This window comes from Puma concolor, chromosome B3 (genome assembly GCF_028749965.1).
Source record: "Puma concolor isolate L17-30 chromosome B3, mPumCon1.1.hap2, whole genome shotgun sequence".
NCBI classification, from domain to species: Eukaryota; Metazoa; Chordata; class Mammalia; order Carnivora; family Felidae; genus Puma; species Puma concolor.
In genome coordinates, this window is record NC_141672.1 from 18,890,761 (window position 1) to 18,909,125 (window position 18,365).

Below are 18,365 nucleotides of genomic sequence, written 5' to 3' on the forward strand. Positions count from 1 at the left end.
AGGAAAGTAGAGAGAAAAAAGTCAGTTTAGGATAGTGATGGATGAAGTTCTGGTTACTAGATGCCTTTTAAGAACACTATGGCCAGAACCAAATGGCCAGGGCCACAGAGTTGGCGTTAAATGATGTTTTAAGCAACAATAATTTAGTTGAAAAGGTATTCAACAAAGGAACACGATTCAATTACCTTATCTTCAACAACCCAATCAGTACTATCTCTTAAATATCTGTTTGAATATCCAAATAGAAAGGGCACAAAAGGCACACTGCTGAATCCACTGAATCAATAATGATGGTTACCTAGAAATCCAACTGGTCACATCTTCTTTCAAGATGAAACAAATGACTGAGTACCTAACACCACTTGAGAGAAGAAACTTGAAGCCTTTTCTAAATGCAAAATAGGCACTGCTGAGGTCATTTAAAAAGATGTGTCCTTTTGATCTAATGCCTTAAGGAAGAGGAATAAACACAATGCACAGAAGCACGCGTGAAGGCAGAGAGATTTTTTTTCTTCCCCATTTTTCGTCTCTCCTCACCTTTGTCTTCCATCAAAACAGCTTACCCTCAAGGTACTAAGGAGAAGGACCAAACTCCAGTTCATGATACATGTGTATTTATTCCCTCTTTCGGGACCTCCAGGTACAGATTTGAGAGTTGCCACACTCATGATTGGGAATAAGGCATTTTTCAACACCACCCCCATCCTCCCATCTGTGTTTATTTCTACCTTTTTTTTTTTTTTTTTTGTAGGTTCCATGTCCAGAGTGGAGAGCAGTACCGGGCTTGAACTCATGACTCTGAGATTAAGACCTGGGCTGACATCAGGAGTTAGATGCTTAATCAATTTAACCACCCGGGCACCCCTTTTTTCCTGCTTTAAAGAAAGACCTTTAGCACACTTTGAAACGATAGAAGACCCAGTTGGGGAAGTCAAGGCAATACCCAGATAGTAATCATGCCTCCCTGCTCTACAATGTGTTCCATCTGTTTTTAGATCAGAGAGGTAAAGCAGATCATTGAAAGGTGCCAGATTTTATTTCCTTACAAAATAAGCCAACATGACAGGACATGGCAAGCTATGAGTTTCTTAATTCTCACCAAAAGACAGAAATTGAAACAACTCATATCTAGAAGCACAGAGGAACTATTTGAAATTGTTCCCTTAGCTATCTTTAGAAACATAATTAAAAAAGAAAAAAAACACACCACAAATGCTGTTTAACTGTCAAGGATATTGTAAATTTGTTCTACAACTTAAAAAAAAATTGTGAACCACCTAAAAAAATGCCACTGATGACCTGAAACAGTAAAATTCATGTTTTGTTGTTCAAAAACCTTAAAAAGGGAAGGGGAGATATAGGGAGTTTTCTCCACGCCAAAACAGATTGAGATATGATACTTTATTAAAAATCAAACATTATTTACTTTGTTAAAACGTACAAATATATGTTTTCCCACTAGACAGGAGCCATCCCTCCAACCCAGCAAAAATCTCCCTATATAACTTAAAGAATAATTTATAATACAGCCAAGGATAGTATAGGGAAAATTAGTTTAATGCCATCAGCCTGACATCATCCTTAAGCTCAGATTTCAAATTTCTAAGCCATCTCAATGCTCCCTAATAGCTAGCTATTCAAGTGTGATCTTGGTCCAGTAGCATGAGCTTGAGCTGGGAAATTGTTTGAAAGGCAGAATCTGCACGTTAGCAAGAACCTGGGTGTGCACGTTAAAATTTGAGAGGCATTGCCCTAAACACAGTAACATTTAACCATTCGAATATTTTAATTTATTAAATATAAAATAAATGGAAGAAGATGCCCAATGACTCTTCAAGAAGAGTGAAAGCATAAGGCATACTCATCACTTTTGTCCCCCGGAGACAGCCTCAAATGACATCTTATGTGTAAATGACATCTTGGAGGTGGAGTAGTGCAATGGTTATACCATATGTGTTACTTGGCCCCAACAGACCCTTGAAAATGCATGTCTGCATGACAGGCACTAATGCCCTGTAGGAGCTTGCAAAGTTACTTGTGATCAGGGGAGCCCACTTTTACAAAACATGATTTATTTAAGAAGAAATATTTGTTTGGTGTTATTAGCATCTGATCTTCACAGGAGGCAAGAAAGTGAGACCAAAGGATAGAACCTAACACATTTTTTAGCATTCCACAAGTATCTTCAACATGTGATAGTAGCACACAATAATTTCCTAAGATAGAAAACCAGCTACCCCAGGGTTCTAAGTTCCTAAATAAAGAGAATAGATGTTTCTTAACTGGGTTTACAGTCTAAGTTTTAAGGCCCTGGAAACAATTAGCCGATACTTGAGGATGACAGAATTTATTTGGAAAGTTCCTCAGCTAACGGCCTCAAAGTTAATAATCACTGGGAGCTTAGCAAAGTACTCAGTACAGACCGGGACACTATCATGCTTTCAAATTGTAGATTTTCCACTTGCCTGAACTGTGTCTTCTGTAAGAACAGTAAAAGCCCCATCAGCCAATCCTTTGCCCCAGGCTTTGCTCTCTGGCCTCTGAACTCTCCTTACGAGTGGTTCTTTTATAATTATGTAAGAAGAGGATGTGGTCCTGAAGAAATCTCCTAATAGGATTACATGGGGCAAACTGTCACTGCTTATCCACCTTAAGAGGAGAAAAGTCCCATCGAGATCACCATGTGTTGATCAGCTATGACAAGTTCAATTCTAAATGAAAACAAACTCTCAGGGTTTTCTTTGAGCTTCTTCGGAATCCCACAAAATTACATCAAATAGATTTGTTGTAATCCTTGGATCAACGACAGCCTATATTATGTCAGCCAGTATACTGTATCTTTGTTCAAATTAGTGCAAGTGTAAAATTACAAACATGTAGGCAATGATGACATTTTTTTTCATTAAATAGGCTAAAATTTCCTCCATATTTTCAGTGTGAATTCCTACCGAATACTGAGGGCAGAAATCCTTTTAGACCTTAAGCTGGAGACTCCATCCATAGAGAAGGCAGTACAGTATAATGGTCAAAAGCATAGCCCCTGACTTTTCATCCCACCTCTGACACAGAGTAGCTGCAGGATCTTAAACTCTATGCCTTCCTTTCCTCGCCTGAAAAATGACAATAATAATAGTTCTTATCTCATAGTATTCTTGAGAGAATTAAATAGGATAGTATTTGTGAAAAGCTTTTATGTTGCCTGATACCTACAAGAACATAATAAATATAAACTATTATTCTCTGTGTAATTATTAATATTTAGGTTGTCCAAAGAGGTGAACTCCAACGTGTAGAGCAAAATAAAATCGCTTTGAACCTTTCAAGTTCTATGCATTTTTGTATACTACAGGATTTCTCAACCTCAGCACTACTGATATTTTGGGCCAGATGATTCTGTGGTGGAGCTTCCGTGAACATCCAAAAATGTCTCCAGGCCTTGTCAAATATATGTCTCCTGGGGTGACTAAATCACCCCCAATTGAGAATCACTGACCTACACCATCTTACAAGTACCTTAGAAGGTTAGCATTATTATTCTAATTTTATAGAAGAAATCAAACATAGGTTTCTAATAAACAGAACCTAAAAATTCTTCTTGCCATGGACACCAAAAAAAAAAAACAAAAAAAAAAAAAAACATGAAAATGCAGCATGGTTTTCATTCATTTATTCAACCAATATTTATTGGCCTGGGCATTAGAATGAAGATACACTCTTAGGCGGAAGCGATGTGGGTTTTGACTTCATGAGCTTGATTAAGTCAGGGGAGAGAAATGAATAAGCAGGGAATTACAGTACTGTATAAGGAATTCTAAACTTAGGGTACTGTGTAAGGAGCTCTCACCTAGTCCTTGGGGTATCAGGAAAAACGTTGCAGGACAAAGACTGTCTATGTAATGATCTGAAGGATAAAAAGTTATAAGAAAGGGAAGAGATTCAAAAAGACTGCACAAGGAACCAAGCAGGTTGTAAGGCAGATCAAGAGGTAAAACTCAGCCCAGCTAAGAGAAGGAACAAAACTTGGATGGCAAGGCACCTTCCCAACTCTGCCTACTTCTCCCTGAGATAGTCCAGTTTCCGGAAGGTAAGAAACAAGCCCATGTTTCCAGGTCATTAGCCATTTCTATTTATAAGTCTCTAAATATTAGCAATAAAAGGTTTTGCTTTTACAAGAGGTGTTTCAAACACTGGGGGCAATGTTTTCCCCCTTTCCTATTTATTTGAGTACCGCATTGAGTATGCTTCCTTCCAGGAAACTAGCGATTATGAAGAATGGTTTAGTGGAAGGTCCTAAGGAAAAAGAAGAATTTTCACTGAAAGTAGCAAACACAGTTTCAAAAGACTGAGTGTAAATCAACATACAACAAATGCTCTTTGGAGACATCAAGACCCTGGCCCCGCCAGTCTGGTAAAGCTGACAGTAAGAGCAGCAGTTATTCTAGGCTACTTTACCTTAATTCAACTCTTTTCATAGCAACTGAGACTCAAAGCACATAAATCATGTTAAAGCTTTCAGCAAAGTGTTTCTCTCCCAGTGCTGCCTAGGAAGATTTTTTTTAATTAATTCCAGGAGCCTGTATTCCAGGAGCGCTTAATAAACTCAGACTATAAAAATCATAGTACAGAAAATAAGAGTTGTCAATAGGCACTGCCGATTGCATAATATAGTGACACCAGGACAAACCTAATAAAATCTTAATGGTCTCCGCATTGGCTGGATTGTGACAAGACAGTGCAGTAAAGGAACTGGTGTGAATGAGAAAGCTGACCTGAAGAGAGATTCTCTGCAAAATTTCCGGGGGTACCGGGGACTTAGCACTTCTGGAATTAGGCAATTCGTGCTTGAAATCAGACACACAGGTGCAGAATCGATAGGCTTAACTATACTACAAATGTCTCTGTTACAATCTGGAAACACTAAAGCCATTTATAGATCTTGTGCACATTTCCACATTCCTGAAGATAGGTTATAAATACTGCTCTCACAACAGTCAGGAGAATGCTATAGTTAGCTGGGCAAGATGTGGGGATTAGCAGAGGAATTTGGGGAAAAACAAAACAATAGCCACCCCCTAACTTGAAACAATTTTTCCATCTCCTTCACTGATCCTCAACCAAGCTCCTTGAAGTTTCTCAATAGACAAATATTTTTCTTTGCTAAAACAAAGAGAAAGAAAGAAAGGAAGAGGGAGAGACAGAGGAGAAGAGAGAAGAAAGGAAAGAAAGGAAACACTTTAGGTAAACAGTAGACAATTTCCTGGCTCCAGTCAGTCTAGGATTGAAAACATTAAAATCGGAGCCCCCCCCCTCCAAAAAAAAAGAGCTATTCTCCCAGCAAGCATAAAATTCTCTAACGCATTTGAAGAGTTGTCCCCATGTGGTTTCCAATGCAGTTGGTTCAAATAATAAGTTGAGAACACACAACCAATGTTAAAAACCCAAATACATAAACTTTGAGGGCAAATTCATTACTGCCATTCTCTGTTCCTCATCCACTGGGGAGCTTCCACTGACCATTCCTTGGGTCCATTAAAATCTGCATGTCTGGATGAAAGACTGGCCTCCATGTTTTTTTGTCTGCTTGTTTGTTTGGTTTTTGTTTTAATGGTTATTTTTGAAAGAGAGAGAGAGAGAGAGAGAGAGACAGAGACAGAGTGTGAGTGGGGGAGGGGCAGAGAGAGGGAGACACAGAATCCAAAGCAACTCCAGGCTCCGAGCTGTCAACACAAAGCCTGACGTGGGTCCCAACTCATGAGCCATGAGATCATGACCTGAGCTGAAGTCAGACGCTCAACTGACTGAGCCACCCAGGTGCCCCTAGCCTTCATGGTTTTTAAACTCAGTGGTGAACAGACACTAATAGAGAAGAATTTTATTGAGACAGTACCAATAAAGATAGAAGTAGGGTCCATAAAGGATGGAGCCCTCTAAAACCCACATCTATATATTTTTCAATCCATTTCCAAAAGAGGTAGTTCATTCATTCATACATCCATTCATTTGGTCAAACAAATATATACTGAGTACCTCATGTTTCAGGCCTAGAAAATAGCTGGTTTCATGTTTTTATCTCTGACATGGATTTTTCCCATCATTTGCTCCAGATTTTCCCATCAAAAACACTATGAGAAGATGATGAAAAAAAAAGGGTTTCTCGGTACCACCCTGCAGATGTGGGGTTTAATAGGCCTTCAAAGAAGGATGTTCATTGTCTTTTGTCAATATTCCCCAGGTGGATCTGATGATCATTTACTTTTGAGTTCAACCACCCAGATACCGCTACTGGGAATTGTTTTCAAGGCATGGAGACAACTGATTTTTCTCTTTTTTTGCATCAAATTGGCTTGTAAGAGGTGAAACTGTAGGTGTGGTGGCATGACAAGAACAAAGGGTTTGGGGTAAGTCAGAATTTGGCTTTGACCTCAGCTCAGCCACACTTCAAAAGCGTGATGATGGAGACCTGACTTGAACTCTCTCAATCTCACTCTATACATCTCAAGAGAGGATATTAAGCCATGCTCACAATGTTGTCGGGAAGACTAGAGATAATGAATATAAAGCAACTAAGAGTCCCAAGTAGGCACTCAACGAACTGTGTTGGGCTCTGGGGATATGTGACCTGGATAGCTTTCTTCCTTGCCAGCTGTGCTAACTCAGGCACAACATTTCACCTCCCTTGGCCCCAGTTAACTCACTTGTCAAACGGAGAAAATGGCAGTTTTACTCTCTCATACTTTTTGTAGAGCTGTAAATCATTTCAAGTGTTATCTAATATCTAATATAAACACACACTCATTATGCTTTGGCTATTCCCATTTTTAGCTTTAAAAAACAGCAATAGAGGTGCCGGGGTGGCTCATTCAGTTCAGTGTCAGACTCTTGGTTTCGGCTTGGGCCATGACCTCACAGTTCATGGGTTTAAGTCCCACGTTGGGCTCCATGCTGATGGTGCAGAACCTGCCTGGGATTCTTTCTCCCCCTACTCTCTGCCCCTCTCCTGCACCCTCTCTCTCAAAAATAAATAAACTTAAGAAAATAAAATAACATGAAAACAGCAACCATAACACACAGCCTCCTGAACTGGGAATTTCTGTCCCTAATTGAGTAAAGAGTTGGTTCTTTGGAATCCATGACATTTCACTTTCCTTTTTCATTCATTGATCATAGTTCTTTCCTTTGGAGATACACACATACATCTTCCCATGTATCAATACTGCAAATATACGGAGACATTTACTGGGTCTCTCAGATCTTTCCTATGTCAATGTTTCATTTCTTTCATTTGCTTCATGATCTTAGCAATGCTGATGCCTCCATTTCTTGGTATGTGCTGCCCATAAAGGAAGACAAGACTCATGTGGTCTGATCAGCACCAAGTACAGCCCAGCAAACACGTGGGGAGTGCCTCACTCCCTGCCAGGCAGAGAACTAGTTACTAGAAATATATCTATGACAGAGCCCCGTGTTCGAGTATCAGTTTATGTCAGATCAAATAACTCTTTGCATGAAGCTCTTTACAATTCCAAAAGCATTTTAATATGTTTCATTTCATGTAATCCCACAACAACCCTTAGGAGATATGTATATGAACCTCAAATGAAGTCTACAGAGATGAAGTCATTTGGTTGAAGCCATATTGATGGTATGAACAGAGGATGGTATTATAAAATTTCCATAAGAAAATACTAGATACTGGTATGATTTGATGACTGGTGTTAGTTACGATGATATTAAAGCCAACGTGCAAAAACTAAAGCCTCTCCCACTGCTTAAAAATACAAAGCTATCAGTAGCCTGGCATCTGAAGTGAGTAAAACCTCTAAGCTGGACTGGTGCATAAATACAGAGTAATTATGCCAGGGAACGCAGTGTCTGTTCTCCCCATGTGACTCCAGGACTCCAGGAGTAGGAAACCAAGCTGCAGCTCAGCTGATGAGCAGTATCGAGGTGCCAAGGACTGGAGGTGTCTAAAGGACTTGATGACTACTGATAAGATGGTAGCAAAACAGACAGCAAAGCTTCTGTGCCTACTTTATCTCAAAGAATCTCAAGTTGGCTGTCACCACATTCTACAGCTTGAGCTCAAAAGGTCTTCATGTGGGGCCACCGTGGGAAAAGCTGTTGAAGGAATAAAGCTAGTCCCTAACTACCCAACACATGGCAACCTTATGTATACTAATCACTCGGGATGATAAGTGTCAAGAATTCCTTCAATTCTAAGGGAAAAAATCTGTAGAAAGTGAGATCAGTAATCTAACATAGAGTAATTTTACGAAAGATCTTGCTAGATCAGCGTTTTTTGTTTTTTGTTTTTTGTTTTTCCTGCAACAGATTGTTCCTAAGCAATCCCATTGGAACACCTGACTCCAGAAATTCTGAAAGTTTTCTGGGGCGCCTGGGTGGCTCAGTTGGTTAAGCATCCAACTTGGGCTCATGAGTTCGAGCCCTGTGTTGGGCTCTGCGCTGACGGCTCAGAGCCTGAAGCCTGTTTCAGATTCCGTCGCTGTCTCTCTCTGCCCCTCCTCTGCTCATGCACTATCTCTCTATTTCTCTCTCTCAGATATAAATAAACACTTAAAATATATTAAAAAAAATAAAGTTTGAAATATTTCTTGTATCTTCTGCCCTATGATCCAAACATGCAGGACTCACTCTGAATACTTATGTCCCTTTCCAAGCTGTCTTCCAGCCAGTCATATCCCCAAAGGCACTCTGCCAGCATTCATCTGGAGTGGGGGGAGGGGGAGGAAATGAGAAGTCATCTTCTTTTCTTCCCTCCTCCCCTCCCCGCCCCCTTTATTTTTTGAGAGGCAAGCTATGTTGGGATAGAACAAGAGATTTGAGCTTGTTTTTTTTTTTTTTTTTTTAATTTTTTTTTCAACGTTTATTTATTTTTGGGACAGAGAGAGACAGAGCATGAATGGGGGAGGGGCAGAGAGAGAGGGAGACACAGAATCGGAAACAGGCTCCAGGCTCTGAGCCATCAGCCCAGAGCCTGATGCGAGGCTTGAACTCACGGACAGTGAGATCGTGACCTGGTTGAAGTCGGACGCTTAACCGACTGCTCCACCCAGGCGCCCCTGAGCTTGTTTTTATACAGTCCTTGGTAATTCAACAGAAGAAATAAACAAATAACTATAATCACTTTATGTACTCTTAGGCTTTGGTGCATTTCCAACTTGAGTTTAAATTCAGCTAACTATTCAAATACCCACTGAGTGTTAACCACTGCTAGTAGTGTGAAATACAGAGCGGTGAGAAATAAGTCATAATTATCCTGAATTTACAAATGAGGAAACAAGGTTGGAGAAATCTGTGGCTTACTCAAGTTCAAATAGTAGCAAATCCTAGCCATAGAATCCCAGCTCAGTTTCTGTGATAAAGAAAGAAAGAAAAAGAAAGAAAGAAAGAAAGAAAGAAAGAAAGAAAGAAAGAAAGAAAGAAAGAAAGAAAGAAAGAAAGAAAAGAAGAACAGAAAAAAAATTGGTGCTCTTCCCACTATATTCTCCTCCTTATTGGCTTAGGGTGTACAATCTGCACTTCAAAAATCCTTCTGCCAACACCCAGAGTTCTCTTTCCCTCTGTTCTTTCATTGCACCAATCAAGCAAACAAAGCCACCCAATCACAAGCCCAATCTCCCCTGTGCCTGACCGAGTTTCAGGTTCTCGCCAGAGAAAGTCACCTAATAGCACAGATGAGGTCTACCTTAAATAAGAAATCACCAGCCTACAGTGAGACTGCACCAAATCGAGGAACACTGTTAAACTTCTCTGGAAAACTTGTCTCTCATTCTCCTCAAAGAAGGCTTCAGTCTTCACCTCTCCTTTAGATTCCCTAACTTCTCTCCCTTTCAGTAGACAACCTGACTTTCATCTGAAGATGAGCAGAAGACATCAGACAGGATCTCCCATGTCTTTCTGTTGCCAAACATCTGAGCTGATCTGTGTCTGCACCCACTTTCTTTTCCTTAGTGGTTGACGACTCTATCTCTCCTGTGGAGCCCTTGCCCTGCAGGCTTCTCTAGAATGTAACTCTATGTGCTCCTTCCCTGTGTATGCAACCTCTCTGTCTCAGACTGGATCTGCTGTCAATCATATTTCTGATATTTTCCACCAAAAACATCCCTTTGACTCCAAATCTTCCCTCCAGCTGTTGCCCTATTTCTCTCCTGACTTTGATCCAAACCTCTAGAAAGAATAGCCCATAATTGATATCTCTGTTTTCTCACCTCCTACCCATCTTCACATTCCACACTGTTTCCTGCTCCTACTTTCACACAAGCGTGTCTCACTGATGTCAACAATCAGCCCTGGGGTTGTAAATCAAAAAGACTAGTCTAAAACCTTCTGTCTTCTTAGCTCCTGACCTGTACAAGCAAACACCCACCTGATTTAACTATTAGGTGTTTTAAGAGCATTTCTAACTTAGCATTTGCAATTTCAGACTTGTTAAGAAACTTACATTCACTGACTCATAATAAAGCAATACTTTGGTACTGTTACTACTCCCACAGAGGGAACAGGGCTCCAAGTTATGGAGCTTCTCCAAGACCCATCAGCAGATAGAAGACAAGGACAGAGTTTGAACTCAGTCATGAGTTGCAAAGCCTTGCTAGAAGCAACCCATGTCTTGCCTCCCTGTAAGCTTCACACAGGCAGAGTTCAGACATCTTTTGCTTACTCTTGTTTCCCCAGAACCTACAACAGCACATGGCAGACATTCAAGAAGGGTCTATAGAATAAATGATGAATCAAAGAACGACCTTCAGATGATCACTTTGTTTGAAGAGGCAGGCTGTAAAACCTCGTTGACATCTTCAGTCTTAGGTCTCATAAGAAATCGCCAAGATAATATTTCAGAAACGGCTTCAAAGTTTTTAAGTAATACCAACCTACCCAGAGAGATTGAGGGATAGACAGAGAGACGGATGAATAGTCTTCAAATACAAAGAAACTAGATGACCTTAATAAAAGGCATATCATGCAACTAGAAAGTAACTGTAATTATCATAGCACTATACTTGTTTTGTAACATAATATCAAATTCTGTGCTCTTATCAACTGAAATGAGGTCAGTCTGGCCCATTATTACAAACTTGGTTTGATGAAAGGCATGATGATCACCTTAGATACCTAATACTTCAGGTTCTATGATTCTGACCCGAATTCAGGGAAGTCCTTATGGTCTACTGCAAAAAAATAAAATAAAATAAAAAAATACATGTTTGTGCTCAAATAATGCCAACAGCTTATAAATGTTTACACAAATTTCAGTGCGACAGTTCAACTGTGCTTTAATTGCTTACCCCTTTACCATTCCTCATAGTTACAATCCATACAAAATAGGCCGGGAACTTTGAGAGCTATAAAAAAGCTCATGAAAAAAATAAACTGAATCCAAAAATGTAAACATGACCCATTTTCCCACCGAAATATTGCACCACATATGTAATATGCAAAATGAAACAGAAAACCTTGTCTCCTTCACAAGGAGAATACAGATTTCCGTCAGTGATATTGATTAGGCACATGAAATGAAATTACATAGTGTGTATTTGCAGGTGAGTTATCTGGTTTTGAGTTTAAAAAATGAAAAATTCATTGCACAAGCCTATTTCGGTATCATAGGGATGGCTCTGAATGTAAATGGTGCAAAACTTCCTCACTGAATAAATAGTTTTTACGTTGCACCTTCTCATCTTCAGAACACCTGTCACGCTGAAGTGTCAGGCTATGTTCAGGGGGGTATTTCTGGATTTGAGCGATGAGAGGGGAAAAGAAACAAAAGAAGAATGATTATTTCCTTTCCTTGACCGTCTCCTTTTCTCAAGGGCATCCTCCCCGACCCCTGCAGCATGATCAGATATGGGATAAAATCAAGTGATTTCCAAGACTTAAAATTAAACCCCAGATGAGAACCATTGGTACTGTGTCCAGTGTGAGTTTCACACTGCAGAAAAGGAATAATTCAAAGGAAAATATTAAAAACGCACAGCAGATTTTAAAAGCTGTCTTTAAAAAATCGACACTGGCAGCTTTTCTCATTTGAATGAATCTTAAGATATGTTTTCCAAACAAAGGGGAATTAAAACATATGAGCAGATCTTTTACAGGTTTATTATACACAGTCAGAGCACTGCTTTCATTTGTGAACACTGCAGACTTCAAACTTTATCCAAAGTGCAGAAAGGTTTGTCTTTTCTTAATCACATGCTGTCAATCATTTTCAATCACTTAATTCTGTTTAAAAACAGTGCCTTCCCCACTGCAAACACACACACACACACACACACACACACACACACACACACACACCAGGAGAACATGATGACTTCTTCCTTTCCTTTTCCTTCCTTCCTTCTTTCCTTCCTTCCTTCCTTCCTTCCTTCCTTCCTTCCTTCCTTCCTTCCTTTAGGAAAAGCAAACTACAGTCTCAGTGCTTGCCCACCAAGCCCATGTACACAAAGCTGCCACCAGAGGGACGCAACACAGCTAAACGATGGTCCCAGTAACTCTAACCCACACATCACGTGCGAAGACAGTTTGGGCTGTTTTTTCATCTTTGTCTCGGTTACTTGACAGTTGTACAAGAAAGAGTTCCAATCTCCACTTCTAAGTAAAAGTACAAACTCAAGTATTAGAGAGTAACAGGATGTTTGGGATGATAAAGCAAATTTAAAACATTGAGACTGATGAGTCTCAACACATCATATGTATGAATTAGATCAGATTACTCATTGCTTCCTTAGTTACACTCTCATACTTGACTAAAATGTGCCCCCCCAGACCCTTGGGAATACTATGATTGTTCTAACAAGGCTTATCTTCTAAAGTATTACATCTTAAATGGCAGGTCTGCTCTCTGAGACAAAACATTCAAGAAATAGGTCAAAGAAAAACACACTTTGAGTGGGCAGCCACTTGATGTGATGTGGTTTCCTCAAAAACCTTTCCTCACCAGGTCCCTGATGCTTAAAATTTTATAAATATAAACCAATTCCTTTGGATTAGAATGCTACTCTCTCTAGAAATCCAAACATTCTTGGCAAACATTCTAAATCAAGTAAAGGATATCTGACCTTTTCCTAGAGCTAGTGTTTGTCACTCATTCATTCATCAAACGACTGTTGAGCGGTTACGTACTATGTGCCTGGCACAGTGTGGGATCTTTGTGATACAAAGATGAAAAATACAGTCAAGAAGAAGAAAAGAAAAAAATACTGTAAACATGAGACTAGAAATGCTAAGATAGCAATGTCATGAAGGAAAGAAAGAAGGGTGACAGAGAATATCAGTGTGGGTGATAGGTGTAGGTTTAGATATGGAGGTCATGGATGACATTTTGCAGAATGGGATTCCCAAAGAATGAGGAGTTGTAATGAATGGGGCATCTGGGAAAAGGGAGGACAGCCCATGAGAAGAGAGAGGCTAACAACACTCTGGGCATAGTAAGGGCAGGAGCAAAGATCAATGGAGGAAGAGCCTGACCTCTTCCCAGAACTACAAGACCAATGTGGCTGGCATTTGGTGAGGAGTGGAGTGAACAGAGGGCCACTGATGAGCCTGGTCACACAAAGTCTCATGGCTTTAGCAAGCCTTTTGGATTTTATTCTCAGGGCAATGGGAAGCCTACAATTAAATAGACTAAAACAGGGAGGGTACAGTGAGAGAAGGTAAGGATCAAAAGAGACAACCTGAATCTCTATAGCAAAAAGCTGAAAGAAGTTTGGGGGGAAGGGATAAAGTAGAACAGAAAATGCGATGGAGAAGAGGGGCTCGGTGAGGCAAAGTAAACTCCGTACTTCTTCTGTCAGAATTTTCTCTTTAAATGCCCTGCTTCAGGACAAATCCGCCACCCCCCCTCCACCATTTTTCAGCTGTCTCAAATTCTCTTTGGAAATAGATGAAGTATAAATAATAAATAAATAAAAGAAATACAGCTTTGACTAAACAAGAACTTAAAAGACAAAGTGAGGTACCCATGCTGGGAAAAGACAGCCACATAATTAATTAGAAGGGTCTCTCCCCTTCTATCCTCAGCACTGAAGCCAGCCACCCTGCTTAGCATAATGTCCCCTTCACTGAGAAAGGCACAGACTACCTGCTGTTCCCTAGCAAGTAAATTGGTCCCTACTATAAATTATTCTATGTGGTGAGGAAAAGCACTGGCTTTTTATTTATTTATTTATTTATTTATTTATTTATTTATTTATTTATTTGGTTTTCTGAAGCTAGGAGCACAGCCAGGCAAATAACCCTAGATAATTTGAAAAAGTGGCTTTTAGTGACCCTAGTGACAAAAAAGTTGCCAGTGCTGTCCAGGGTGAGGCGGGGCCGCATCATTCCATGGAGGCTGTTCTGTCTCACCCAAAGGGGGTACTGGGGTTGCTGCTTTGCTCCCCTCAGGCAAAGGTGGACCTCACTCAGGGTGAGGGTGCAGGAACCTGGACATTGTCAGCTTCCACTGGAAATCTGCTCACACTTTCTAGACCCAAATCTCTTTACAAAGAATGAGTCCGTCTTTCGTGGGACTTGCGAGACCAGAAGCTGGAGATTTATGATCAGGACTTAATGGAGGGATTGATTCTCAGGTGCAACAACCCCCCTCCATTAGCCTCCTTTGGATGTGGCTAAGCCCTGACCTTAATGTTTCCTCAGACTGTTTTGTCCCCTCTCTTGCTCCCTCTTCAGGGAAGTCAGAGCATGGGAATAATTTCAAAACCAAGGCGAGTTCCTCAAAGAACTGAGACTGACCACTGACCACAGCATCACCCTCAAGACGTGCACCCTGCACCCTCCCACCAGGGGCACGGTGTGCACAGGGCTAGAGGCCATGACCGTCCAGAGCCTATATAGCCCTTTCTAGGCTATGCTTTGAGTACCCAAGTTGCAGAAACCTTCTCCCAGAACCTTGATGGGCTTCTCAGCTGCATCTGTCTTCCCAGGGTTATGGCACCTCCAGGCCGATTTGTCTCGGTGGGGGAAATGCAGAGCTGGTGTGTGTGCCCAAGGCCCCTTGGGGCTCAGGATACAGCCCCTGAGGGAAGAGAAAAGGGTTGCTACCAGTTCTCTCTGCACCGCCATTTTCCATGCAGAATGTGGTGGAGTGTGAGACTTCTAAAGTCAAACCTGGCTGGCCTTCCAGGCCACTCTGAAAGACAGATCAGTCACCTAGGAGAACTGTATACACTTTTTAAACAATTTTTAAATAAGATTTACAACTTTCAAGGGATTAAATCTGAGGTGGGCCTCCCTCTCCAACTCTTGCACAGGGCCCTACAAATGTCTAGGGCAGTGCTGCTGGTGACAGTGGCCCTTCAAGTGATAAGAGGAAATGTCACCATGGAGAGAGCAACTGTGCACAGCTACTGAAAAAATAGAAACACCGCCGTGGAATTTTATCTCTTTCAGGGTGAAAGAGATAAAAATATAAACATTTTAAGAAACTTACTAATAACTCACAAGAACGGACAGAATTGCTAATTCAAACATGGCCAAAAATAAAATAAAAATTCATTCATTAACCCATTCATTCATTCATCCATCCGTTCATTCATTAATTCACTGCTGAATGTCCACACACGACAGGTAGTGGATTATCATGAACTCAGTTGTGTCCCACAAAACTCATGTGTTAAAGTCATAGCCCCATGAACCACAGAATGTGACCACCTCTGGAAACAGAGACTCCAAAGATATACCTATGTTAAAATTAGGTCATTAGCGTGGCCCTAATCCCTTATGACTGGTGTCCTTATAAGAAGAGGCGATCAGGACACAGATACACACAGAAGAACCATGTGAGAACACAGAGAGAAAATGACCACCTACAAGCTGAAGAGAGAGGCTTTAGAATCCTGCTGACATCTTGATTTCAGACCTCCAGCCTCCAGGATTGTGAGAAAAGAAATTTCTATGGTTTCAGCCACCCAGTGTGTGGAACTTTGTTATGGCAGCTCCAGTAGACTAACAGAGAGATACCTTACAACAGTAGTTCACCACATAGCAGAAAAGAAAGATATGCCAGAGCCTATTGTAAACTGAGGTGATTAAGAAACAGCTCGCTAGGGGTGCCTGGGTGGCTCAGTCAGTTAAGCGTCCAACTTCTGCTCAGGTCATGATCTCGCGGTCCGTGAGTTTGAGCCTTGAGTCGGCCTCTGTGCTGAAGCTTGGAGCCTGGATCCTGCTTTGAATTCTTTGTCTCCCTCTCTGTCTCTCCGCACCCCGCCCCCCACACTCTGTCTCTCTCTGTCTTTCAAAAATAAATAAATGTTTAAAAAAGAAAAGAAAAGAAAAGAAAAGAAAAGAAAAGAAAAGAAAAGAAAAAAGAAAAGAAAAGAAAAAGAAAGAACGAACTCACTTACATCTCACTCTCAGAGCAGGACTGCAAAGCGATTTGAGTTTCCGTACCGATGGAAAGCCTTCCTTCTGGACCTCCACTCTGGACCTCCTTCTGAACCTAATCTCAGCTTCCAGGCCTTAAGTATTTCTCACTCTTGGAGCTGAAAACCTCTTCTCAAGTGCCATGGTCATAGCCCCAGCAGTTTCAAGAATCCATCCACCCCCCTACTTTTCAGGCAAATGAATAACAACTTCATACCTTCAATGATAATCCATTAATAAAAAAAAAAAAAATGAAAGCTACTAAGAGGTCATTAAGAAAAGTATATTGTCTAACTATAATTGCTCTCTCAGACTCTAAAAATCATTGATGTGCTTCAGTTCCTTACAGGGTTGTCTGTATCAACAGTTCCCAAATCTAAGTGTCTGTCTCAGGGAGGGGAACATCCAGCGGGGAAGTGAGCATGACTCTCAGGTCAACTTGCTCAGCCATGTCCTGAGCCACGCCCACTCTAACACAGCACCCCACTGCCTTGGGTAGAGGGGGAGTACAATCACCTGAAACACAATAGGTCATGCATTCTTGACAAGGGGGACAGCATCCCCAAGGCAGGTACAAACTGGTTCTTGGAAAAAAGGAGAAGAAATCCTTAGATATTATGATAGTTTATGGACTTTCCAGTGGCCACACTACACGAACAGACATACTGGATGTCTTCAGTATTAAAATGTCAGGAGGGAAGGGGGTCTTTAGGAAAAGAAAAAATCTAGGCAACTTTTCAGGGGAGGGCAATAAAAAAAAAAAAGTTTGAGAAATACTTCCATAGATTGGAAGTAAGAATACCAAGCATGGAAATAAGAATAATGATAGCTAGCACGTGCTGAGAGCCTTGTAAAACTGTGAAGTGCACACTGTGAGATCCGTGAACTCATTTAATTCTTGCGGCAACCCTATGTGATAACTATTATTATTACATTGCCATTCTAGCGATGTAGGTATTGAGACGTTAAACGTTTAATTTTCTGAGTGTTACGCATCTTAGATACATAGTAGCTGGGATACGTGTAGCAGAAAGTTCCTTACCAATATTAGATTTTATCAACATACCCGAAGATGATTTGCACCCTCACTGACTGCGACAGTGGCACAGAGGATGTTAGTGGCGGCTCAGTGCTCGTCTAGCATCTATACACACACTCTTGACTTTCGAGCTCTATGCCTACCAAGAGTTCCCAACCATATCATGCTACGGGTGCTTTTGTACTGTAGTTACACGAGAATAAAGATTCTATAAAGCAATAAAACAGAAGTACAAAAAGGGAGTTACTCATATGAAAACACGGTTGAATATAAAAACAGGTTTGTTTTTTTTTTTTTTTATTCAATAGCAAGTCAGTTAAAGTTGCTGGCACATTAGGGAAGACAAATATGGAGAGAGCAGAATCTTAAAATTCTGTGATGATTTTGCACTCAGATTACTCTCCTCGTGCCTGAATGTTTTAAGTGCACTATAAGAAAGCAAACTGGAAATCAGAGTTGATGCATTTGGGGAAGAAAACAGGAATCCAATAAGTTCCATAAGCAGATGGAACCCTGGGCCCTACATGAAAAGACTGGCAAATTATTGTCCATTTAAATGTTTGTGTGTGTGTGTGTGTGTGTGTCTATAAGTTGTTATTAAATATTTTAATGCTTTCTTAATTAAACAATTAAACTTCCCCTAGTGTACCTGATGTAGACAACTTGTATACTATGTCCATTTTCAAATCTGTCTCGCAGTTCTATCGGCCCTAAAACCTAGAAACCCGTAACCTATTTTACTGAGGCAAAAACTTAAGCAAAACCGAGGAGCACCATCCGACGGAGACAGCTACCATTACCGAAAGAAATAATGCTCCCTATTTCCACCTGCTGTTGTGAGTTAGCAAAGGTAAAATATAGCTAAGAGAAAACAAACCACTGGGCTCCCTAAATGACATTTCTTGACATAAAAAAAGAGAGAGAGAGAGAGAGATATGGGGGG

At 40.7% G+C, this 18,365-nt stretch overlaps 1 protein-coding gene across 2 annotated transcripts in view; it reads right to left on the reverse strand.

The window, feature by feature from the left end:
* Positions 1–18,365, reverse strand: part of FLRT2 (fibronectin leucine rich transmembrane protein 2) — a 107,069-nt gene that overhangs the window by 13,447 nt on the left and 75,257 nt on the right. The gene's annotated exons all lie outside the window — the stretch shown is intronic.